We start from the raw sequence: 27,419 nt of genomic DNA on the forward strand, positions 1-27,419 counted from the left end.
TTCAGTGTGTTTAACATATCGCCATTTATGTCAACGACAACAGCTTGCATTTGTATAGCGTCCTTTGTATAGCGGGTGGCGTTCTCCAGAGCGCTTGACAATGGCGGAGCCGGATGCTGATCCAGGGGGAGAAGGAGGAAGGTAAACACCATCAAAAAGAAAGGTCTTTAGGCGAGATTTGAAAGTGGAGGAGGGGGGAGAGGGAGGGGGGCAAGGCGGAGGGATAAGCGAGAGTTCCAGAGTTTCAGGGCGTAGCGCCTAAAGGTACGGACACTGATGGTGGAGCAGAGGGAACGATGGGACAAACAGGAGGCGAGAGCCAGCCGAGCAGAGGCAGCGGATGGTGGAGTGGGGGGTAAACAGATCGGAGAGGTAGGGATGAGGGAATGAAGTAGGGAGACCAGCGAGGATTGCGTTGGAATAGTTAAGCCAGGAAGTGACGAAGGTCTCAATGAGGGTTTCGGCTGTGTTGGTTATGAGGTACGGACGGAGGCGGGCAATGTGTCGGAGGTGGAAAAAAACGTTCCTGGTCAGAGATCAGATGTCGGTTAGAAAGGAAAGCCGGGGTTCGAACCTAATTCATTGCTTCCACCTCCCAAACTTCTCCAGGACATTGTTAGAATTTCTCATCGACTGATCACTTTGTGATTGATATAAATAACCTCTTTTGTGGCAGAATTTCATTTGCAGTTCTCTGAAGGCATTTTCTAGGACATAAACACCTGGACATTTCGGAAATTGAAGCTGGGTCCTCCCGCTTGCGAGGCGAGTGAGCCAATGAATTCTTCAACCATTGCAATGCTTCCCCCATCAGTGATCATTTTAAAGTTGATGCAGGTATGAACGATCAGGAAAATAAACCTCCAATGAGTGTCCACACTCTCAACACAGATGTCATCACATCACTCACAGGAAGGCATGACTGTTCAGCGCCTTGGGACGTCCTCCCGATGTGAAAGGGGCTATACAAATGTAATTTTGTATTGTACTGTATGTTTCAGCGCACATGCAAACAGCGCCCTTTCCTCATGCCTTGGCCTCCAACTCATGGCTTCTCCTCAGAACAATTCCATGAAATCCAGCCTTTTTTCATTGCGGACTGCCTTGCCTGCACGTGAAGTTTACTTCAGGGCTCCCTCGAGCAAAAACACAGGACATCAAGTAACAGAAACAGACATGGTTTCACCCCAGGGGTCCATTTGGCTCATTGTGTCTGTGTCACTGCTACACGTTTTCCTATTGTATCAAGCCCACCTTCCGGCTCTTTCCCTGAATCCCTAAATGTTTTTTTATTGATGTTGCAACCAATAAGTGAACAAAGCACCTAAATAAAATCAAATATAAAGCAATAGTCAGCACTCTCCTGCAGTATGTGGCTTGACTGTGTTCAATTATTGTTCAGAGCTCAAATGCCTCGCCAGAGATTAGATTCCAATTGTTTCCTGAAACTCATCACCTCGCCACAAAGTTTTGTTAGGGGAGGGGCAACTATCTTTATTATCAACGGGTGATTTTTGATGGGCTTTTAACAAGTTATGGTGGGTCCTCCAGGATACCCAGACAACCATGCCCCCCATCATTGCATCAAGCTGCTTTTTAAATGAGTCCCAGCCTTCTGGCCTCAACCACCTTTCCTGGCAACCTGTCTCAGCCGTTGATTCCCCTCTGAATAAAGAGAAACTTCCTGCTAGTGGTCCTGAGATTACCGTTTACTACACTACATTCTCTTGTTCCACTGTCTTGATGTAATAAAAGCGGAAGTGAATTTGATTCTTTAATCAAAAATAAACGTAGAGGCAGCGAGTTGTCAGGATAAGCCTGGGAATGTTCCTGTGCCGCAGTCCTCGGTGGGGTGAAGGCAATGCGGAATTTGAAATTACGCAAATCGCAAATGATCAGAACACTGAAGCTTCCAGCGTTCCCCAATTCAACAAGACACCCGCAGTCCTCCAGCGGCTGGCATCCTGAGAATAATAAGGAGTCGGTTTCTCTTCTCTTTCGTGGTCTCTCCCTCCCCACACAACAGCAACAATACATTACGTTTGTATAGTGGCCTTCACGTTGGAAAGACTTCCCAAGGCAACCACACCCCCCCACATGCCGCAATTCTTTCCAACGCGGTGATTCCGGGAGCTACCCCGAGTGAAGGGCACTATATGAATGCACGTTGTTGTTGTTGTTCCGACAACCCTACCGCTCCCTGCTCCACCAACGGGGAGATTGGCAGCCGAGCAGCAGGAGTGAGGGGATCAGTTGTTTGCTGTGAGCCACAAAACGCTCCACCATAACGCTCCATAACTTATTTCACATCTGTCTTTTCCACAGTCTTTAGCACAAGAAGGCGCAGGTCCCCAGGAAGGAACTCATGCTCGCTAAAAAAAAAGTCTGCCTACACTCTTTTATCCTAAAGCATTAGATATTCCTCGCACACCATGACCTAAATAAGTCTGCTATGATTTTTTTTTAAAAAAACACGTGTCCTTTTAAATTTAGGTTCCTGCAACAGCCGCTGTGCACGGAAGCTGAACACATGCTCTCCAACCACTATACGTACAGTTCACTATTAGAAACAGCAGAAACAACAGTAACCCTTCTCTATCCAGATCCCGGACTCAAAATAACCAGGAGGCAAAATATTGCAGATGCTGGAAATCTGAAATAAGAAACAGAAGTCGCTGGGAACGCTCAGCAGCATCTATGGAGAGATCTGACGAAAAGGTCGTCAACCTGAAACGTTAATTCACTTTCCTCTCTCTCCATAGATGCTGCCCAACCTGCTGAGTGTTCCCAGCCACTTCTGTTTTTATTTCAAAGTGGTTTACCTACAGGGACCTTGGAGGAGCAATCAGAGAGGTAGAGGAGGCAGATGGAAAAGAGAGAGGAAAGAACAAATAAGGTGTCGGCTTGCTTCAATGACTAGCATCTCTAGGTCAATAGGTTGGCCTCATTGCATAGTCCATGCTGACACTACAGTTTAGTGCTGGGGGAGAGACAGCTGCATTGTTGGAGGTTGCTGCCTTCGGATGAGATGTTCAGCTAAGGTGTCACAGCCCGAGGAAGAGGAATACCAGCATTGTCCTGAACTACTCCTTTATCTGACCCCCATCCTAGCCTCACCGCACAAGGCTGCAGTAACTCTTGTCATTATCTGCCTCGCCTTATCGCTGATTATCCTCAGTCTGACCCTTACAATAACAGTAATCCGAGAGTTTGCTATGGAATGTTCAAACGTTTCAAAGTGCTTCACAGCCAATTGCCCAAAGAGATGCACAAGAAGCTGAGGTCGCGATTTGAATGCTAAAATCCCTGACTGTCCAGCAAAGACCTTGGTACATTCTCCCGATGTGAAAGGCACTGCACCAATGTAACTTATTGTTGTTCTTCCTCTTGTGTCTTGAGCTCAGACAAACCTTTCAGGGCACAACAGAGCAATACAAGGTGAAGATTACAGCCAGTCTCGGTATTCATGCCAGACAGGCAATGCCTTTTTTATACACGCACAGGGGAACACAAATTTTGAATAACAACAGCGTAACAAGGGAACAAGCCTGCGCGGTAACCATTAGTGCTGATTACAAGGAGGTAACAACGTGAAGGATGGGCCCTGGGGAATTGCACATTGTCTGTTCCAAGGAGAATAAAATTGCTCGAGTAGCTACTTCGTTGAACGACCGTGTGCACTGTGCATTTTAATCAATGGTACAAGTGGTGAGTTATTGTGTATTATTGAACTCTGCGTGATTACCGTGCCATCGTTTAATACACGTCAATTCGAGGTAACAATGCGCCTGAACAGCAGAAGGAAAGAATGAGATGAGCATTCATCATCATTCCGTCAAGCGCGTTAAAGAAGAAGTTGTGGCATCGCCCAGACCTGCTCCCGATGCTCACCCCGGGTCACAATTTGATACGGCCTGTCGTCGAGACGTCCCAAAGCGCTTGAAAGGATTTTACTGTGAAATGCAGCCACTGGATTTGTAGGCAAATGTGGCAGCTGATTTGTGTACTGCAATGTCACGCAAACAACAACATCAAATTGCATTTGTATGGCGCCTTTCGCGTTAGGAGGACTTCCCAAAGCGCTGGTCATTCACTTCAGGCAAACAGCCCTGAAACAAATGACCAATTCTGTCTGGGAGATTGTTGACCGGAAGAAAAAAACACCACGATATATTTTAAAAAGTCATCTTCTAATTGGTCCCTCTGTCGAGCTGGCAGTCAAGGTCTCAGACTTGGTCCCAGTCTCTCAACCTGTCTCCAACCCAATCGATCGGAGCCTCCTCTGCACAAGGCAGTCGACTCCGGTGTGTAATGAGATCCATGAAGCACCTTTAAACATCTTTGGTTTGATCGCTGGACAACTGACATATGTACTGGATGTAATGTAAATCCATAAAAATGTAACCTGAGTAAGCTGCAGCTCATTCTGCGTGACATGAACGCATTGCTGAACAAGGCACTGAATCCGCATTTAACCAGGGGACTGAAGCCTTCCCAGAGGGTTGAGCGTATCTGAGTGAAGTAATAATTGGCAAACGGAAGAGCACAACGGGACAGAAGCGAGTACACAGCAGTTTGACTGAAGGGCCTCAACTGGAACCTGCCGAGTCAAACTGCTCTGCTCAATCCTCTCAATCCGCGTTCAAATCCCTCCACGCCAGACCCTAGCTCTGCAAACCTGCTGTAACCCTCCCGGCTCGACCCGCCGTGAGCTGGTCTCAGAGATTTTCCTGGTTACCAAAGCACAGAGAGGCAGAGAGAGATAGACAGGGAGACAGACAGACAGACAGACAGACAGACAGACAGACAGACAGACAGACAGACAGTCAGACAGACAGACAGACAGACAGACAGACAGACAGACAGACAGACAGACAGACAGACAGACAGACAGACAGACAGACAGACAGACAGACAGACAGACAGACAGACAGACAGACAGACAGACAGAGAAGGAGGGAGGGAGGGAGACAGACATATTTAGACAGACAGACAGACAGACAGAAACAGGGAGACAGACAGAGACAGACCAAGAGACCGAGAGACAGACAGTCAGAGAGAGACAGACAGACAGGCACACAGACACACAGAGACAGACAGAGAGAGAGACAGAAGACACAGTGGGTCTTTCCTGCCATGATTATCCACACATTGGATCCCTTATCTCGGTTGGAATATTCAGACTGAAGCCAAGTCCACCAGATTTCTTTCAATCACCAGCTGAGGCACAGCAGCTCAGAGTGAGGTGCATCGACAGCCACCGGGGTAACCTACAACAGCTCAGGGAGAGGAAGAAGCAGGATAGCGAGAGTGATCGAGCACCTGCTCGCTCCAATGACAGCCAAAGGTTATGTGACTGTTCCGCAGGCCGGGGAACTGAGGACCCTCACACCCTCAAAGGATGCAACACTCCAGGACCCTTATGGGTTACTGTCAGCGAGGGGATGAGCAAGAAACATTGCGTTATTATGCACCGTCAGAGCCCAGTGCGCAAAAATTGTCACATTAGATAAAGCATTATCACGTCAAACCCCATCATTATGTTTTACTGCTAAGATGTGAACGAGGAGACTTCAGGGTCAAGGAGTTCAGTGTCAGGTTAAGCCGGGGCAGAATATTAACACAGAGGCACCTCTACACTTACTGAATGTTTCTTATCAGAGGGCCACAGCAGAGATAATTCACTTCAAACAAGAAACGTGCATTATCTGGATCTCTCTCCGGTGATACTTTTCGTTCACCTTTCGAAAGGACCAGAATGACACATCAGCCTGGCTCAGCTGGGTCGCTCTCTCGCTTAGGAATCAGAAAGTTATGGGTTCAAGCGTCATGTCAGTAATTTGAACTCAAGAGTCTCGCTGACAATCCTTTACAATAGCGCTGGAACAGCTCTGCATTAACAGAGGTGCTGTCATTCAGAAGAGATGTTAAACCAAAGTCCCGCCTGCCTGTTCAGGTGAACGGTAAAATGATCCCACGCCGCTACTTGAAAGGAAAACGTAGTTTCTCTTGGTCGATGTCCTGGCTAACAATCCCCAGTCACTTCACGGCTATTTGTTGGGATATCGCTGTGCGCAAATTGGCTGCCACGCTTGCCAACGCATACAGGCCCTGCACTCCGCATTAAATCCTGTCAAGTGTTTTGACATGTTTTCCTGACATGAGAGGCGCAATATCAAATCCAAGACTGCAGCATCCCCCCAGCACTGCAGTGGAATGTCAGACTAAACGATATGCATTCAAAGTCTTTTCTGTTTCGGAGGCGAGAGCACTACCAACTGAGCCAGCCTGACACGTGATTTCGGAACCTGATATCAGGCTCTCTACTGTATGGTTCTCAACCAGGCACTTAACAAGTTAGCTTTTGAAGTAGATAATCAATGAGCATGTTGTTTCTTCATATGCAATTTGGGGGGAAGGGGGGGCGGTGGAAAGAAAGAAAAAGAATATCTCTCGTTCATCTTGGCAAAAGAACCAGAGGGGAGACGAGGAGAATTTTTTTTTACCCAGAGGGTTGTTACGGTCTGGAAAGCCCTGCCTGAAAGGGCGGTGGAAGCAGATTCGATAATAATTTTCAAAAGGGAATTGGTTATTTACTTGAGAAGGAAAAGCATTTGCAAGGCTATGGGGAAAGAGCGGGGGAGTGGGTCTAAGTGGTAGCCCTATCAAAGAGCCGGCACAGGCATGATGGGCCGAATGGCCTCCTTCTGCTCTGTAAGATTCTCTGATAAATTTATTGCCTTCATGTACCTGTCATTGCCTCTTTAAAGCACTACGTCTGTGCATTAAAGCCAAAGAGGAAAAGCCACTATTTGTGAATTGCACATCGTGAAAGAAAAATATAACGTTCAAGTTTACTTCGGAAATGTCAGAAATCAAATAAAAATTCTGGTGAGAACAAAAAAAAATGACACCTCAGCTTATTGATAAATAAATCATCAAGTTTCCCAGTATTTGCAGAAGGTGAGTAATGACCGGATGCCCAAGTAACACCACAGTATTTCAAAACCAATCTTTCATCCCACCACTAAAAGTCAGCCCTCAATTATCCCATTCTTAACAGCTGCTTCCACAAGACCAATAACATAACGCCCCTCCATACAATGCTGCCTCTCTCTTCATCAACAGGGGGTTGGCGGGGTGGGGGTGTCATGGGGAGGACAAGTTTGCAGGGCTATGGGGAGAGAGCGGGGGAATGGGATTGATTTGGGAAGCTCTTTTCAAAGAGCCGGCACAGACATCATGGCCCAAACGACCTCCTTCTGTGCTGTATAATTCTGTGATTCTATCATGAGAAGGGACGAAAGGACATCTGATTGACTTTGTCGCTTCCCCTCACAGATTAGATTGTTTCCTATTAAGAAAATAACATTACGGGATGCAGTACATAGGTGGTTCGGGACATATGTGCATGCGACCGCCAGGGAGGTGGAAGGCAAACTAGATGGACCTTGGTCTTTATTACGGGCTCGCATTTCTTCTGTTCTTAAGGGATGTTGCAATATTGGAATCTCAATACATCAGCACAATAAGTCCTGCTATTCCAACCCAGTGATATACTCCGAAAAGCATCACAGCCAGGTCATCGGGTTTGAAATGAAGGCCAGCTTCTGGGATAATTCCTCTTCGCTCAAAAATCGACAGTTTCCACAGACGACTTTGGTACATTGTACACAGCAACAACAACAACAACTACAACATGCATTTATATAGTGCCCTTCACCTGAAGTAGAGTCCTGGAGCGCTATATAACACACACACACAGAGGAACACCAGCTCACTTCCACATCACTTAGCCAAAGGTATGTAATCTTTTTTCATAGCAATGCAAAGTGGAGAGCTCAGATGAATAATAATAATAAGCGATGAAAGGGAGACATACGTAGTGTTAGAGGAGTAAAAGAGCGAGAATAAAGACATGTGTGTACACCACATGCATGTTCGCTCACAGATAGTTAAAAAGGCAGACAGAGAGAGAAAGAAAGACACACACAAGTGCACAGAGACCTCATACCTGCACTGTTTTTATAGCCATTAATTAATGTGGATGTTGGGCTCCCTATGGTATATCAATAAATAACTCGGTCTCCTGCTCAGAAATTATCTGTCAGAAAGAGACCAGGTGGCAGATTCAGGAGGTTTCCGCGTCCAAAACATTAACCCCTCTTTTGCTTCCGACCCACCTGCTGCGCAGCTCCTGTTTCTAACCTGGTGATAACATTGCACCATAATGTTCCACACCTCAATCTGATCTCTCCACCTCCCGCTGCTCGGAAAGGCAAAAACATCTTCCCTGGTATCGCAGCCTGACTTCATTTTAGACATGTGATGTGGAACACACAGGCACTCCATTCCACTGTCTGTGTTGTGGACGAAGGAGTGCTTTTATAATGATTATGTTTATTTGGCAGAGACTGTGTGTGTTGTAATATATAATATACCTCTATATATATAGTGTCGGTGTGGAATTGTGTGTAGGGATCAGGTACCCTCGTATTTGTGCACTTGCATAACCCAACCTACCCATCCAGAGTGAGTAATAGAACCTTGAATTCCCCTCTCCTTCCCCCACACACCTTGGGTGGGATACCGAGCTAGGAAACAGGTGGGATGGGAGCGCACACACAGCCAGCCACCCTCCAGCCCACCCAGGATACAAGCATAGACCTCGCTGGGGTAGAAGCAGCGCTTTCAAAATGGTTATTTTAATTATAGACATTTTTAATTGGCAGATTGTTGGCAACAGAAGCATAATATTACCAATTCTAATGCCAACAGCGCTAATTAAAGACCGGCTGTATCGATAGTGCAACCCACCACCTGTCTATAATAACCGTCTGCCAATCATGAAAGATAAAAATACATCAATAATACAATGATCCATGTCCCCTCTTCTCGAGTTGTTCACCGGATTCTTCTGCAGTGCTGTTGGGGGCGAATGAATCCCAACTCCATTTCGGACAGCTCAAGACTTCTGGCTTCAAACTATGAATATCTTCAAAGCTCTCCATGGCTTTGCTCCTTGGTCAGGCTTATTGCAGCGTCTCCTACCTCTGTGCTCCTACCTCTGTGATCCGCTAGCCCCATATCAACCTGACCACTCCCTCCACTCAGCAGGCTCCGGCCTGCTCCATGTCCCCCACCCGGCCCTTCCCACCATCAGTGGTCGGGTCTTCAGCCGCTCTGCCCTCACCCTTTGGAACTCCATTCCACATTCCCTTCACCTCGCTCCCTCCTTTACATCCTTCAAGGTACGTCTCAAGACCCTCCTCGTCGACCGAGCCCTTAAGTCACTCTCCTACCCCTACCCTCTCTGCCCTCCACCCTCCCTGATCTCAACTCCCAGCTCGGGTCCAAATCCCTGACTGTCCAGCACCTTGGGACGTCCTCCTGACGTGAAAAGCGCTGTGTAAATGTAATTTTGTATTGTATGAGCTGACTGAAATATACATTGTGATCAGAAGGTGCCAGACTAGAGACCACATATCAGCTGTATTAAAAAAGGGCCCATTTGACCTAATGGGTCTGTCTATTACTTTTCGTTTCTGTAGATATAATAATAATCCTTGCATATTGATATAAAAGCTCATCACGTTGTCAAAATATCTCAAACACCTCAGGGGATTTTTACTGTAATGTGTGTTTGCAGTCAAAATTGTTTTTATGGCTATTCCACTTTCCAACTCATATCACTTAATGTTTTTTTACTGCTCAGGTGCCTATCCAGTTCCCTTTTGAATGCTTCTGTTGTTGTGGCCTCAAAAGTCAATTCCAAACCCTCTGAGTGAAGATATTCCTCCCAACGCCTCCCTTCATTTTCCTCCGATCGCTCCCGAGACTAGTCACCGAGTCCCTATTATTGTTCATGTCATGCATTGCACGTTTCTCCAACTTTCTCTGCTCCACTCCTGTTGTTGCTCTTACAAATCTTACTGTTGTGCTCTTGAACCTCCTCTGGTGGTTAATCGGTGGTGAGAGATGCGATCGCGAAGCTTCTTCTGCTACACACCTCAGCACCCCCACCCCCGACTGCCCAGCTACCACCTGTCACCTCCCCAAGTGGTCATTAATCAATCCTGACCCCACAGTTAGCCGCAGCATGCTGTCAGAAGCCATGGGGTATAATAATAATCCTCACATTTGATACAGCACCTTATCACGTCTCAAAGCGGTTCACAAGAATTCCTGCAAAGTGCAGGCATACTTTTGGGGGGGGGGGGGAGAATGATTGGACAACGAGGAGGAGAGGAAGCATCAGTCTTATTTTCTTTCCCTCCCAAACCAGGGTCCAAAGCTTCTCATCTCCTCCCATTCAACAACCACTTGCGTTTATACAGCGCCCTTCACGCAGAATAGCTATCGCCCCCAGGAGAGCTGGCAAGACAGCCTTTCTCCTCCCTGCTCCCCCCTCCTTTCCGAATTGGAGCAGATGCGGAAAAAAAGACCAGTTACAGACAACCTTGTTAAGAAACTCGCCCAGACCATCCCAAGTCCCCAAGCAAGTATCTATGTAGGCTAATCCTAGTTTTTAATGCATTAGAATTTATGCAAATTCTTAAGATTCTTTTCTCAACAAAACTGCAGCCAAAACCCAGAAGGCAGAAGGAATTTATATCAAATGAATTGAGCTTCACAGTAATAACAGCTGACAGCAGTCAGGCTGGGAGTGAGTACAATTATGCCAACTGAGTCAATCCCTGACTAGGAGCGCCATTTCTCATCTTGCTTAAAACTAGCTGTGGTTTATTCGCGGTTTATCAACCGCTGCCCTTCACCTTGGGGTCGGTCGACTGTTTACCCGGTTTTCCGTTTCCCGCTGCGTAAGAAAACCCAGCATCGATTGGGGGAGGTCCTTAAGATAAGTCATTTCAACTGCTAAAGTTCGCCAGGGTTTCATAACACAAAACAGTACTTGAAAAACATAGTGAGGGCTAATAACATTCGGACTGTTGTTTAACAGTTAATGCTGCCAAGCAGGGCAGCATGCAAACAATAATTATAATAATAATCCTTGCATTTGATATAGCGCCTTATCATATCGTTGAGACGTCTCAAAGCGCTTCACAGGATACACTGTAAAGTGAATTGACTGTATATTTTGTGAGCGAAACATATTATTATTATCTTTTCGTACAGTTGTACAAACGTACCCCATAATTTGGACGCAACTCACTGAAGCAACCAATTGAGAAGGGACGCTTGCCAAGTCAACACACTTGTGTACGGGACTTACACACTGGCCTACTTTGTCCTGCAATAACTGGAGTTTTCTAGTCTCCAGATAATAATCAGTCAGGTTTTGTAGCACATCATTGTATATAATGCATCATGATGTATAAAATCCTTTGTTTTTTTTTCCTCTTTAGCAACTGAATTAGGTCCAAATATTTCAAAGTGCTTCACAGGTAATTACTGTCGCGTGTTGGGATTTTTTTTGGCAGCGCTTCTTAACCCTGGGAGAAAATCTTTTGTTTGTAGAGTGTGGTGGAATCTTTTAATGTCTACCTGATCAGAGAAGTCCCACCTGCCCATTCAGGTGAACACTATAAATCTAACAACACAATTCAGAACGAGGAGAGAGTTTCTGCTTGACCAATACGCCCATCTCCAAGTAAAATTGGTCATTCACAACATGGATGTTTTATAGGACCGTGATGTACACAAATTGGCTGTCACACTTGCCCCAAAATATAGTGACTATGCTTGATAGCAATTACTGTGATGCTCAATGTAATGGGAACCACATCAAAATGCAAGTGTTATTATTAAAGCATAAATCCCTGTATTTGGGCTGAATTCTGTCGTTTCAGCCGTCGTAACAATTTGAAGCACAAGTCACGGTGAACAATAAGAGTTCCTGTTCTTTCAGCAGTGTAAGGCATCCAGTAAGGCTGTATTAACTGCCTTTGCAATAAATCATACACTGTTGATTTAGCAGAGTAAGGGATGCAATGCTGGTCACTAGCTGGATAACATTTCAGCTTAGTTCACACTGGGAGACTATGACACTGAGACGTTGCAGCTGCACGCAGCACCTTGTTGTAGACATGAACTGCCACAACACCGTGGACTTGATCCTTTGCATCAAAGTCTATTCCAACAGCCTCTTCCCATCCTGACCCCAAGCAGACTGCACGTCACTAACAATGACTGTGAGAGGAAGCCTGAACACATCACAAGATCAGTTCGGATCCAGGAGATAACAACAACAACAAATTACATTTGTATCGCTCCTTTCACGTCGTGAGGACGTCCCAAGGCGTAAGGGGACCTTTTGGCCCATCTGATCCCATCCCTCCAGAATATCCACCCTTACTGTCCTCCCATTACAGCATCAAGCTGGTGTTTAAGTAAAAAGCTTCCCTCTCGCTCCCTCCCACGGGCAAAATAAAACATGTGTTCAGCTATGGTAATCAGTGGCAATGTAGAGCAGCGAGCTGAATCATCAGCTCACTGAGTTAGTAGTCCTAAAATCCATCTAACAAATCACTTACTGAAGCTGAAATTGTATCTCAGTCTAATGTCTGATAGCACCAAGGTCCTGGATACTAATTTTCTCCATTTGAGATTTCATTCAGTCAGTTCCCAGAAGCCACAAACTCCACCTCTGTGATCTCAACTGACATCTGGCACTGTGCTCCCAGTGGCGTCTGTCACGGTGACAAATCATTGGGTGTCAGCCGGGCTCAGTGAGCAGCACTCCTGCCCCGTGATTTAGAGACAGTGAGTTCAAGCCCCAGGTCGTGATGTTGAGATGACACTCTGTGCATTGCTGCGTTGTTGGGAGTTGCCGTACTTCGGATGAGGCGTTAAACCGAGCTCCCGTCTGCCTGCTCAGGTGAACGTTAAAGATCCCGTTGCACTATTCAAAAAAAGAAGGGAGTTTCTCTCAACTGGTGTCCTGGCCAACAGTCCCCTAAATAACATTGCTCACTCACTTCATGGCTGCTGAAGGGACCTTGCTGGTTACAAATTGGCTGCTGCGTTTGCCTACACAGTTACTACACTCTATAGTAAATCATGTGAAGCGCTTTGAGAGGTCTCAATGACAGGATAAAGCGCTGGATCAAATGCAAGGATCATCATTATTATTATTATTAAATTCTGCACAAGTTTGGAATGTAAACCATTACCAGAAGGGACCATATATCAGAGAAGGACAACTTGTTCTGAATGAGGAACCAGGATGATTTTTACATAGTACAACAAATGCAGATCTAAATAAAGAGGGAGCTGATGAGAGAGAGGACTGGCATTCGTCAGCCCCTCAGACATAATGCAATGCTGGATACACTGAGTGACATAAATCTGGCTTTTACATGGCCTCTGGACTTTCAGAGACCACTAGCCATTAATTCCCCCTCTCTCTCTCTCACACACACACACACACACACACACACCATCTCCGAAAACCTTTCCTGTTACAACACGAGTTGCCTCAGGAGGCAAGGTAAAAGCAGGATTGACGGCAATAACACCATGAAGTGTTCAATGGCAGGTTAAGGCGCCGTATGGCACAAGGCAGAAACCGTCTGCAACGGGGAGGGGGCTGGGTGTGGCAGGATACAATTTACGCCGGCTCGAGAGGCTCAGGGAGATGTTGTAATTGTCAGGGTGTGGGTTGTGTATACAGGGTGGTGTGTATACAGGGTGGTGTGTATACAGGGTGGTGTGTATACAGGGTGGTGTGTATACAGGGTGGGTGTGTATAGAGGGAAGGACTATTTAGCCCAGAACCAGGGGTGCAGTGTGCTAAACAAGTAGGGTTTGTACACTGTGATTTCCCGGTTCCCAGTTTCTTTCAGGGAGAAAGGCGAGGAGAGGATATCTATTACCCGCTTGGCCTTCAGTCTCTGGAAGAGATTGCAGGCTGGAACAGGAGCCAACTACACGCCCATGGGTGAGAAGGAACAGTTTAGAAAGTGCTGTTTACATCAATGCTCAGGATCTAATAGAATCTACTGGGGAGGCGACAGGAAGGAGCCTCATTTATCAGCCGTTGAGTACTTGCAGCTAAATTGACGGGGATAACAATAACATCTCACTTTCCCTCCAGTTCTGCCTTGGAAAGTAGCAAATTGCAAATATTCCGCATTGCAAATATTTTTTTTATTGTCAGCACAGTGTCTGTCACCCGTGGAAACCCATCACCGTGCTTAACAGTATGCAAACCAAACATGTATGCCATCTACAGCTGGAAATTTCCACGCCTGGAGTGGAATGAGAATTCTCTCCCCAGAGAGTAATAAGGATAAATTGTTGCAATGAGCCCAGGTTTGGGGACCCCAGATTGCACGTTGGGATATTTCTGGAGTTTAACCAACTAAAACTGCAGAGTTTTAATGAAATAACGCTGAACAATTTCGGGCAAGACATCGGGAAGTATTGCTTTGCGCAAAGGATTTGTCAACAGCTGGAATGGGTCATCAGGAAGGGTGTTGAGGCAGGACAATTGGATTCATTCAAGAAACTGGAAGGATGAGATTCAATGGACAGAAGGACCTTCTTTAGAAAAGCACAGGGCAAGTACATCCCATTTGATCTCCTCCTTCCAGAATATTCTCCCCACCAACTTATAATAATCCTTGCATTTGATATAGCACCTTATCATGTCTTTGAGATGTCTCAAAGCGCCTCACAGAACATACTGTAAAGTAAATTGACTGTGTATTTTGTGGGCGATATATTTTAGTCTTCCTACTACACCAACCAGCTCTCCATCACCTTTATCCAAATCGCCCTTGGAGTGCATCACTCACCCACAGTCGTCAAGTGAAGAGCACATGTGCCACGTAAAAATAATAAACCTTGCATCTGCTATAGTGCCTTACTGTGAAGTGTAGTGACTGTGTACTTAGAGGTGCTGTAGACAATTTGCACACAACAGTGCCCTCTACTTTTCCTTATCTACATGCTCCCTCTGAGCGTTGTCATCCGCAGACGCGGGGGAAACTTCCACATGTATGCGGATGACACACAAATCTACTTTGCCTCCTCCAGCATCAACTCCAGGGCCCCCCGATGTCCTATCAGCTTGTCTGGCAGACATCAGGGCCTGGATGAGTGTAAACTTCCTGCAGCTGAATATGGAGAAGACGGACGAAACAGGACGGCCTTTTTCCACCTCCAACACATTGCCCGCCTCCGATCGTTCCTTACCCCAAATGCAGGCGAAGCCCTCGCGTTTGTCACCTCCCGCCTGGATTAGTCAAACGCACTCCTCACAGGTCTCCCCAGCTTCACTATTCAAAAGACCCAGATCAGAACTCTGCCGCCCGCATACTGACCGGAACCAAACTCATACCCACATCTCACCAGTTCTGGCCCAGGCTCCACTGTCTCCCCATCACCAAACGGATCAACTTCAAGATCCTCACACTCATGTTCAAATCCATTCGCTCCCTGGCACCTCCCGACCTCTCCGACCTCCTCACTCCCCAATCCACCAACCGGCGCCTCCGCTCGACTGGCACCGGCCTCCTGCTCGTCCCTCACACCCTCCGCTCCACTGTCTGAGGTCGCGCTTTCAGCCACTAAGCCCCAAAACTCCGGAACACTCTCCTTCAATCCCTCCGCCTTGCCCCCTCTCTCCCCTTTTTGAAGTCCCACCTGAAAACCTATCTCTTCAACGGTGTTTACGGCCACCTTCCCCCCACCCTCATCCGGTTCTCGGCACCTCTGACAATGCAGCCTTTCTCTAGGCAGTGAAGCCCATTTTCTTACAAATAAAAAAAGCAAAATGCTTTGGAAAGAAGCACAAAAACAACAACAAAAGAGGGAGACAAACACTTGTAATTTCTCTGCGGCTCTTAATCAGCTGTCAGAGAAAGGAGGCTTTTATCTTTAGTTTGCCGGATTAAAATCAAACTTGAGATTTCTGGAGATTGGGGGTAAGTGGGGGAGAGGAAGAGAAGAGCAACACAAAACACTTGCCCCTAAAGACAAAAACATTTCATCCTTCTTCTACTCCTAACTTCAAGTGTCTTTAAACTGCATGAATATTAAAAAAATTTAAGAATATAAATCATTCATGGCCTGCAACACCTGATTTAGAAAAAAACATTTCCCCACAACACAGTCTATTCATTATTCTTTCGACTATGGCAGATATTACTTAAAAATTGCATTTCTAAATAAAACGGGACGCAGAGGTTACGTGTAATCCTCCCTCCACGGATGCTGGCACTTCATTACGGCAGTATCTCCTTCTGCTGCTGACTGTAATTTGGGAAATATTCATATCCTGGGCCAAATATCTGAAAGGCTGCAAAAAGCTACAACTAAACAAACCAAAATATTTTTAGCAACGCCTCAAGGTAGTCGCTCGATAGCCTGGACACGGGTGGGGCTGGGCCTCCTCTGCTCCACAAGCACATCCAGATATTCATCATTGCCCCATGTGGGCTTGAGGAGCAAAGAGGTCCTGGAAGATTCGCCTTCGAAGGATCTGTTAAACTGAACCTGTCTCCGCCTGATATCTGCAATATTTACATTTCTGGAGGGGGGGGGATGGAGGGGGATAGAGGGGAAACAGTCAAGGAATAGCTACCAGGAGCAGGAAACCCAGCCAATAAGGCCTCACTCGTACCAACAATATCCCAATTTACATTTATATAGAGCCTTTCACATTGGAAGGACATCCCAAGGCTCTTAACAGTCCTGCCTTGGCACCCGAGCTGGGGTGGGGGGGGGGGAGGACATAGATGACCGAAGGCGTGGTATCACTATACTGTCTGAGACTGGCCAAGTGAACACAGGCCAGGGTTGGCTCAGGACCACACCAACGACAACAACTTGCGTGTATATAGCACCCTTCACACGGTGTATACACCCACTGAGCCATTAATAATGAGCCCTTTCTCTCCCCGGTGTTTATACAGACCGACAGGCACGAAGCACGGTTTTCTGTCGTGCTGTATTTAGTGCCAGGCTCCCTGGACGGTGCCCTCTTTACCAGGCCCAGCATGCTGTGCTGCCCGCGGCCTCAGGTCATGTAAAAGCACATCAAAATACACATTTTCTGGAGAGAATTTTTAAGAACCGTGGAATGAAACAGCTCTTCAGCTTCAGAGGAGGAAGTTAAAAGATACACGGAGAGCAGATAGTCTAATACTGTTCCCTGTCTGTGCCGAGTTACTTGATCTCAATTGGGGTAAGCAGTAGGGGGTTTCATCTGTCCTCGGGGAACCTGGGTTAGGGAGAAGCGAAAGTTTCACCCGCGGTGCCTGTTCCTGATTGCTGTTCAGTAATTGCACTGCCGAAAGGTACATGTAAACCACAGAAAGAAAACAAAGCTAACAAGTAATGCCAAGCTTGGGCTTTAAAGGCCTGCAGATTAAATAATAATAATAATAATAATCCTTGCATTTCACATAGTGCTTTTCACATCCGGAGGGTGTATCAAAGAGTTTCGCAAGATTTCGTGTAAAGTGCAAGTACTGTGTGTATTTTGTGGGACAACCCTGCAGCCAAATTGCCCACAGCGAGGTCCCACAAACAGCCATGATAATAATAATAGTTCTCGCATTTGATACAGTGCCTTATCACGTTTTCGAGACGTCTCAAAGCGCTTCACAGAACATACTGTAAAATAGATGGTGTATATTTTGTGGACGAAATGCGGTAGCCAATTGCGCACAGCAGTGTCCCATAAACAGTCGTGCATTGAGTGACCAAATTATTATTATTTTACTTATTATGTTTTACTTTTTTATTATTTCTTCCATGTGAACGACCAATTTTATTTGAGGGATTGTTGGCCAGGACACTGAGAGAAACTCCCTTCTCTTTTCAAATAGTGATGTAGGATCTTTAACATTCATGTCCCATCTGAAGGACGGCATCTTCAACAATGCAGAGCGCTCCCAGCACTGCACAGGAGTGTCCGCTTAAGACCACACGGAATCCAAGACCCAATGCGGGGCTTGAACCCACAACTTTCTAATTCAGAGGCGAGAGTGCCACCACAAGAGGCAGACACACAATTATAACATCTTAGGCATTTGGCATCACAATTTTCTCCCCGCTGCTCAAAGTCTCAACCCATGGCTTGAGCTCATAATCTTGTTGAGAAGAAAGCAAGGCTGAGGCAGGTAAGGCGTTGCAGTTTGGGGGCCCTGAATCAGGGGTGAAGTGAAGAATCTTCCGAGTTTGTGGAAAGAACGAAGAGGCTAAGTTCAGCGTAGCCATGACCGCAGGAATAAGCAGGAGCTGCTTTAGCAATGACTGTAAGTGAAGTCAATAGCCTAGGAGGGAAATACAGCCAAAGATCGTTGTCTTTCATTGTAAACAAACACCCCTTAGCATAGCAAAAAAAGGCTCAAAGCAAGAGGTTATCATCCGCGGCTGGTTCAGTCGGTGTAATGTGAAAAACGTTTGTTTCAACAGTGAGGGATCATTCCCCGAAGGAGACTTCAAGATTTAAATATGTAACGCCCTACACATTGGGTGGACGTCTCAAAGCGTTTAAGAAGCACTCCCAGGAGACAACCACACTACACTAACCAGCAAACGCTCTAGTAGTTCATCTGCCCAAGTGTTTCCTCAAAACAATGTTTCGGTCCTCTTGCAAGCTAGCTCCCCTTGGAGAAGATAGTCAGCCCTCATTACTTGAACAAACTTAATCCTAAACAAAAAGAAGTGGGTGGAAAAGGAATAGTAAAGATGGGGAAAATAATTGTGCTAATTCTTAACAACAGCTTGCTAATTTAATGAGGTCCGAGCTGTTGACGTGTAGCCTTTGGGCTAAGACTTAGGACATCTTAACAAGGAAATGTCAAATAACGGATATTCTGAGGGACAGATACAGAAATACATTTCACACATCTCTGAACACCATCCATCAACGACACAGAAAGGTCTCATCAAACTCCTGACAATATCTGGTGGGACAACTGAGGATCTGCTTCTACTTTGGTGCCAGGCTTCTGCTGTTGAAGAGCCTGCAAGTACTCATCGTTAAAGCTCACACATGAGCAACAGACAATTGGGAGAGATCCACACTCCAGTGGAAGGAATAATAATAATCCTTGCATTTGATATAACACATAACATAACATGTAGGAGCAGAAGTAGGCCATTCGGCCCTTCGAGCCTGCCCCACCATTCAATCATGGCTGATCTTCTAATCTAACTCCAGCTAATAACCTGACCCTGCCTTATCCCCATATCCCTTAATCCCTTTTACAATAAGAAATCTATCTCAGTCTTGAATATGTTGAAGGACTGAGCGTCAACAGCCCTTTGGGGTAGTGAGTTCCATGCATTCACTACCCTTTGAGTGAAGAAGTTCTTCCTCAACTCAGTGCAAAAGGGCTGCCTCTGATTTTAAGGTTGTGACCCCTGGTTTTAGTTTCTCCAACCGGGGGAAACAATCTCCCACTATCTACTCTATCATGGCCTTTGATGATCTTATAGGTTTCTATAAGATTCCCTCTAATTCGTCTATATTCTAGAGAATATCGGCCCAAATTGGTCAGCCTATCCTCCTAACTCATCCCCTTCATCCCTGGTACTAACCCAGTAAATCTACGCTGCACCCCCTCCACGGCAAGTACATCCTTCCTTAAATGAGGAGACCAAAACTGCACACAGTATTCCAGGTGTGGTCTCACAGGGCCCTATACAGTTACAGCAAGACTTCCCTACTCTTATACTCTAATCCTTTCATAATGAATGCTAACATACCGTTCGCCTTCCTAATTGCTTGCTGCCATCTTCGAGACGTCTCAAAGCGCTTCACAGAATATAATGTAAAGTGAATTGACTGTATATTTTGTGGGCGAAAAGCGGCAGCCAATTGTGCACAGCAGTGTCCCTCAAACAGTCGTGGAATGAGTGACTAATTTATCATTAGTAATTTTTTGAAGGAATTGTTACCCCTGGAAAAGAGATCCGCCAATCGACTAACAACCAGGTTCCTACTTACTGCTAGGTAAACAGAGGCGTGTGGAGTAAGGAAACTTGCCCAACGTTTCAGCCAGCTCGGGAATCGAACCCAAGTCTCTCGCTTGCGAGGCCAGTGCTCTAACCACTGAGCTACAGGTCTCCACATCCAGAGGGAGAGGAACTATCCTGGCCCCACCAGGTTATAGCTGCCATTGTGGCTTCTAAAAAACACACTGTGTGGACTCTGGAACAAATGTATTCTGCGAAGCGCTTTGAGACATCTTGAAGACGTGATAAGGCGTTGTATAAAATGCACGGAATATTATTATTAGTAAACTGCACCCTTAAAGAATATGATGCAAAATTAACTCGTCCAAGATTATGCTCCCTAATGTCCAACCAGCTCGGAAGACTTCTGAATTAGGTTTAGTATTTGACAAGTGCAAATCAATTATTTTTTCCCCAAGGCAAAGGGATCGTGATGTTTTATTTTTACTCCTCTTCCCCTTCTTGCTTTTCTCCGCTTTCCCCCCCAAGGCCTGAGTAAATTAGAGACAGAAACTCTTCACAAAAGCCGCGGAGAAGTCGGTGGTTTTCAAGAGCAGAGAAATGACACATTCAGATGTGCCTTCCCTGCAGGAGATGTGAAGCATTCAAACACTCCTTCCCCCCACCCCCTGCACCCCCCACAAATGAAACACTAACGAGTGTCACTATCTCAATGCCGCTGTCATCTATGGCACATTGCACTGAACCAAAAGTTCTGCACAAGCAATGTACGTCGGTATACGCTTTGCACAGTCAGAGCAAGTAAGGGAGAGAGAGAGGGAGTAATTAAAAAATAGAGATGGGACTGAAATGCAGAGCGAAGTCAGGCAAAGTTATTACACCAATATTCTCATACTTAGTTATGAATTCCCCCCCCACCCGCCCGGCTTCTTGTTCATGTTCTGTTGCTGCATAATTATCACATCTCCACCTGAACAGGCAGGTGGGAACCATCTCCTACGATGCAGTATTCCACCCCCCAGCATCACACTGAATCATCATCAGCTTCAGAGATGCTGGGAATCACTACGTTTGCTGAGGTGCCATCTTTAGGAAGAGATGTTATACTGAGGTCACACCCGCCTGCTCAGGTGGATCCCGGGGGGGGCTCTATTTAAACAAAGACGAGAGTTTTGTTTCTCCTGATGTCCTGAACAGTCCTTCAGTTAAAATAAATAAACAGTCACTACATTTGGCAGAATTATAGAGGCTGTATCACATGTAATGACTGTTAAATGATTATTATTATTAAGGATAACATTTCCCCTTCGTGCCCCAAGAAAATACAGAGTACGCCACCTACAACCACATTTGCACCCCCCCAACCCCCTCAGGCTCCTTCCCTATTTACGTCCATGTTACTAAATTCCTATTAAGCAATAACTTGCATTTATATAGTGCCCTTCACGCAGGGCAGTGTCCCGGAGCGCTTCACAATGGCGGAGTCTGACAACGAGCCAACGGAGTTGGGGGGGTCACCGTAAGCACGATCAAAAAAGGTCTTTAGGCGGGAGTTGAAAGTGGGGGTAGGGAGGGAGATGGCAAGGCGGAGGGATTGAGGGAGGGAGTTCCAGAGTTTCGAGGCGCAGTGGCTGAAGGCACTAGCACTAGTGCAAGCAGTTCCGTGCAAAAGATAGCAAACTCCAAGAGATTCCAGTCATCTTCCCCCACCTTCGGCCCCCCTGTCCGATGTGCAAGGAGCATACAGCGCCCAACTGTCTGGCAGAGAGGGCAAGAGGGCATTGGTGATTGCCCTTTCCTGTCCCGTGCTCCTTTTTTGCAAGTTTGTATAACTAAAACGTAATTTGCCGCTGGACGCAATGCTTTGAATCATTATCATAACTGGAACTCCTGGCTGTTCAGTGGGAAGGCTTCCTGTGGTCCACGTGCGAGATCCAGAAGCCAAGAGGCGGTTTTACAATCATAATAAATGATGCTTGCATTTGAAACAGCGCCCCGTCTTGTTAAGACGTCTCAAATAGCTTCGCAGAGTGTTCTGTAAAGCGAACGGATTGTTCATTCGTTTATGTAAACCGGGCAGCTAATTTGCGCACAGCGACGTCCCACAAACAGCCATGAAGTGAACGCATGTTATTTAAAGGGATCGTTGGCCAGAACAGCGGGGAAAACCGCCCTGGGATCTTTAACATCCACCTCACCAGACAGACCTCTGTTTAACGTCTCATCCAAAGGACAGTACTTCTGACAATGCAGTGGATTACCAGCTCAAACCCCAAAGTCGGGCTTGAAAGTCCTTCTGATTTCTGACTCAGGGCGAGAGTACGACTTCTAATCTGTTGGGACTGATTGTTGGTTAGGATTAACAAAGGTCCCTCTTCCTTTCTCAAATGCTGCCATTGGATATTTAAGGTCCACCTGAACAGCCTGAAGTGACCTCTGTTTAATGTCTCGTGTGAAGGCCGGCATCTCTGCGGATGCATTTTGTGAAGCATCCTCAAAATGGCTGAGGGAGGGAGAGAGGGAGAGAGAATGAGAAGGGAGATTTTCATCCCACTAGATCTAAACTCAAATCCCACAGATGAAGGACATAGAGCTAAACCCACTACATCACTCAGTCCCAAATGATTTAATTTTCCATCAATGTTGTAATCACTTATTACAAGCTTGAGCGGATAGCTACTGTCAACTGAACTCGGAGATAAACATTACAGCCTTGAAATCGTGCTGGCATCTGGTAACTTTTGTAATCCAGAGATTACGCTCAAAACTGCTTTGGGAAATCGGATCATTACCTCCACCAGGCAAGATCCCTGAATTATTCCTGAGCTAAGCCACACTGAGAAATTAAAAAAATGCCAAAGTTACCTGGTGGGGTGGCAATATAATCTCTTCCCTTCTCTACCACACTCAGATAACCTGCCATCATTCACTATTAAAATTCACACATGAATAACTGCCACTTAATAATAATTCGTAATCCTTCCATTTGATACGGCTAATTATCGCGTCGTTGAGATGTCTTAAAGCGCTTCACAGAATATACTGGGAAGTGAATTGACTTTATGTTTTGTGGGTGAAACGTGGCAGGCAATTGCGCACAGGAGCGTCCCACAAACAGTCGTGGATTGATTGAAGTTGAAACAACACTGGGAACCACACTCCAGGAGAAAGTCAAAAAACACCCTTAAGAGATGACGAGCGGAGCAAATTGTAAAAATCTACAACGTGTGATCTGACAGCAATGAACTATTTGCCTCTATTCGCCTTCAAGTACACACTCACTACACTTTACTTTAAAAAATTCTGTGAAGCGCTTTGAAATGTCCTCCGGATGCGAACGGCACTAAATGCAGTGCAGAAGCTCATTATTGTGTCGAGGGTTAGAAGGTTGTGGTTTCAAGACGCTCTTCACAACTCTTATATCACAGTCGAGGCTGATGCTCCAGGGGAGTGATGGTCAAGCGCTGCATTGTTTGAGTTGCCGTAACTACCCGTCACAGTAAAATCAGTTTACAGTAAAAAAAACTTTGAGATGTCCTCCCAACGTGGTATATCAAATGCAAGGATTATGATTATCATTACTCTGTCTCAGTTCTCTTGATAACTCACAAGCAATCAGCAGATGCGAATGTCAGACTCTCTGTTGAGGAAAAATGACTGCAGCTGTTGGCAAGTATTCTGCGGAAATCAGGTAAGCCGATGGGGGCTGGTGGGCGTTTCGGCAGCTAATTGGTCATTGAAGTCAATCTTTAGCAAAATAAGTGAATCTTTAACAAAACAAAGGGAACGCTCCATGGAGGACAGTAACATTTACCAGTAATCAGAGTTTTACGGTGGAAGAGCTGGATAGCTTGTTGGTCTCCACACTGTACAGGCTTCCATTTCCTTCAGGATGTGCTAGTTGCTTCAAAGGAGCAAGAGCCAGGCACAGGAGCCTGAACAGGACTCTCTCTCTCTCTCATGCCTTTTGTACTCACATCAGCTTGAGATTGCTGGAGGTGGCTAGATTTTTGTTAGGTGAGGTTATCAGGGCGAAACATTGGGAAAGTTTTCTTGCTCCACGCGCCCCTGTTTACCTAGCAATAAGTAGGAACACAGTTGTTAGTCTGTTGGCAGCTCACTTTTCCGGGGGTAATAATCTCTTCAAAAACATAAATCAATAAAAATAATAATAATTTGGTCACTTAATCCACGACTGTTTGTGGGACGCTGCTGTGCGCAATTGGCTGCCATGTTTCGCCCACAAATATACGGTCAATTCACTTTACAGTATATTCTGTGAAGGGCTTTGAGACGTCGAGAAGGTGTGAAAAGCGCTTCCAATATCAAATGCATGGATTATAACTGAGAACCCAACCATAGGATGAGATTTTTTTTCAAAAAGAACATTTATGTTAAAATATTAAACTGAGTGAATCACTCAGTGGTTAGAGCACTCGCCTTGCAAGCGAGACACTTGGGTTCAATTCCCAACAGGGCGAAACCTTGGGCAAGTTTCCTTACTCCACATACCTAATAATAATCCCTCTAAAAGAAAACAATAATAAATTGGCCATTTTCAATCTACGACTGTTTGTGGGACATTGCTGTGCGCAATTGGCTGCCGTGTTCGCCCACAAATATTCAGTAAATTCACTTTACAGCATATTCCATGAAGCGCTTTGAGATGTCGAGATGACGTGAAAAGCGCTATATCAAATGCAAGGATTATTATTATTATTATTATAGTAGGAAACCCCAGTCTAGGCCCACACCGTATGACACTAATCATACTGGGCACATAAATGACTCTCCTCTCTTTTGTCTCCAACCTCTCTCTACCCCACCCCCCTCTTCTATATTACCCGGCTCCTCTCGCGTCTATCCCCATGTTTAAAACCTGCAAATGGAAGTCTGGGGATGAATTGGAGGCAGTGCAAATGATGCTGGAATAATAACGCATTTATACAGTGTTTAGGATTTAGCACTCGGAATAAAGGATTTAGGGGCCAGGAGCGAGGCGCTGACAACTACTATCAACTATATATATATATATATACAGCAAGTCCTGACAACTACTTGTCAAGTGTCAGAAGCATCCCTTGTAACAAGTTGATTAAATGGCTGGTTTCTTTGAAATAAACTCTTTGTACAATCTTACATATGTTCCCTCCCTCGCCTCCTTCAAGGCGTGTTTCAAGACCCTTCTCTTCGACTGCGCCTCCTACCCCTACCCTCCCTGCCCTCCGTTCCTCCTGATCCCAACCCCCTGCTCCGGTCCAAATCCCTGACTGTCCAGCCCCTTGGGACGTTCTCACGAGGTGAAAGGCGCTGTGTAAATGTAGTATTGTATTGTAGCTGCGGCAGAATTAGATAGGCCTGGCGTGTTTAAAAAGATAAAACGTGCTGCCTTTTTTTTTCTCGAAACATAACATTTCGAGATCATTACACAGTCATTTAATCAACTTGTAACAAGTGACACTGTTGACATGCCTCGCAGTCGCTGTGACAATCTGCTTGTGTAACATGCGCTAATGAAGTGAGCGATTCACTGTGAAACAGACGAGACAGGACTCGAGGAACAGACACTCAGAGGCGTTCGAGGGGCCGGAGCACGGATGGTGTATGTGTGTGCGCTCACAAATCACCCCCCACCTGCCCCCCCGGTACAAATATACATGGAGAGCGAGTGTGCATGGACTGGTGCATAATCACATTAATAATCTCTTCCCAGCACTTCACAGGATCTGCCGTAAAGTATAGGGACAGCATCTCCAACAACTCAGCTATCCCTCTTCACTGCCTAGACCGTGAGTTTAAAGTCCTGATGTTGGGCTCGAGCCAACAACCTTCAGCCTGACCAGGGGGTCATGAGAGCTACCAAACAAACCACTACAAGTCACAATCACTTCCTCGCCCTCATACCCAGGCACTCAATCCTGTCAACTCCAAATTTCTACACGTTAAAATAGGCCACGTTTCCAATTAGGCTCCAACTAGGCTTTCAACAGCGCCACTTATATCAAACCCCTCAAGCCATGCTGTCCAGCCCCTCCTACAACATCCATCTCCTCACAACTGGCCAAAGCAGTGGACCATCTCTCCATTCTCCAACCAGCGAAAATACAGGCTTTCAGCCACAAAATACACAGTCGATCCATTTTACAGTACAGTCTATCCTGTGAAGTGCTTTGAGACATCTCGACAATGCTGATAAGGCTCTATATCAAACGCAAGTATTTTTTTCATTACAAAAACTGAACAGTATTTTCTTGTGTGTTTTTTGATATATAAAACGTGCCGGTACATAAGGTTTAGTTCCAGTTGCTCAGATGCTTCTGGAGTGGAATTACCCCATGGTCGAGTTCCTGTCCCGCAGGGGATAAGAAATAAATGTGCGACATCAGGTGAGCCACACTCACTTCTCTCTCAAAACCCAGTGCACGAACACAAAATGAATTCGATAATTCTTCACCCATTTCTGACAAGTCATTCTGTGTCTGAATGAAGAACCTGCAGCAGCAAATCCACCTGTCAGTTTATATAAATAATTGGTAGCATAACGTGGAGCTACTGAAGGTTTTCTTTTGGGTTGCTCGGCCCGTTATTTATCTCAACTGACAAGATCACCCAGTAAGTAACGCTGTTCCAGTGCGCGGCCGTTATATAATCTGGATTAATAAACCGGCACTGATGTAGTGAGGGAAGCCATTGCTTATAAGATAAAATGGAAGATATTCATTCCTGTGTAATTGATAGTCATTTTCCTTTAGGTATAAGGCTTCTGGAGGCAACTTCTCCCCACCTTCGGCGGTCGGGCCTTCAGCCTTTCTGCCCCCATCCTTTGGAACTCCATCCCAAATTCCCTTTGCCTCACTCCCTCCTTTGCCTCCTTCAAGAGCCTCCTCTTCGACCACACCTTCGGCCACCCTCCTATCCCTTCCTTACCCTCCCTGCCCTCCAGCCCTCCTGATCCCAACCCCCAGCTCGGGTCCAAATCCCGATTAGCTACATATCTTTAACTGTATCTGAGGAAACCTCATCTCAGCTGGACCTCTTCGCCAATGTACAGGTTCACTGCACTAACTGCGTTGGTTTTGTTGAAACACCATTCGTCCTTCACAGAACAGGACCTGAATGAACTACAAAGGACTTGCCTTGACCACAGATCTTACAAAATAATAATCCTTGCATTTGATAAAGCGCTTCACAGAATATACTGTAAAGTGAACTGACTGTATATTTTGTGGGAGAAACGCAGTAGCAAATTGCGCATAACAGTGTCCCACAAACAGTCACGAATTGAGTGACCCCAATCTTTTTTTGAAGAGGTTATTATCCCTAGATAAGCAACTAACAACCAGGTTCCTACTTACTGCTAGGTAAACAAACAAAAATTACATTTGTACAGCGCCTTTCACGTCGGGAGGACGTCCCAACCAAGGAGTGTGGAACAAGGAAACTCCTCTAAGGTTTCGCCCCACCCGATAATCGAACCCGAGTCCTCTCACTTGAGAGGTGAGCGTGATAACCTCTTCGCTGAG

General features: G+C 45.9%; 1 protein-coding gene across 3 annotated transcripts in view; it reads right to left on the reverse strand.

Moving 5' to 3' along the window:
• Positions 1-27,419, reverse strand: part of dph1 (diphthamide biosynthesis 1) — a 277,432-nt gene that overhangs the window by 185,795 nt on the left and 64,218 nt on the right. The gene's annotated exons all lie outside the window — the stretch shown is intronic.

Source organism: Callorhinchus milii, unplaced genomic scaffold (assembly GCF_018977255.1).
Source record: "Callorhinchus milii isolate IMCB2004 unplaced genomic scaffold, IMCB_Cmil_1.0 Scaffold10, whole genome shotgun sequence".
Lineage (NCBI taxonomy): Eukaryota > Metazoa > Chordata > Chondrichthyes > Chimaeriformes > Callorhinchidae > Callorhinchus > Callorhinchus milii.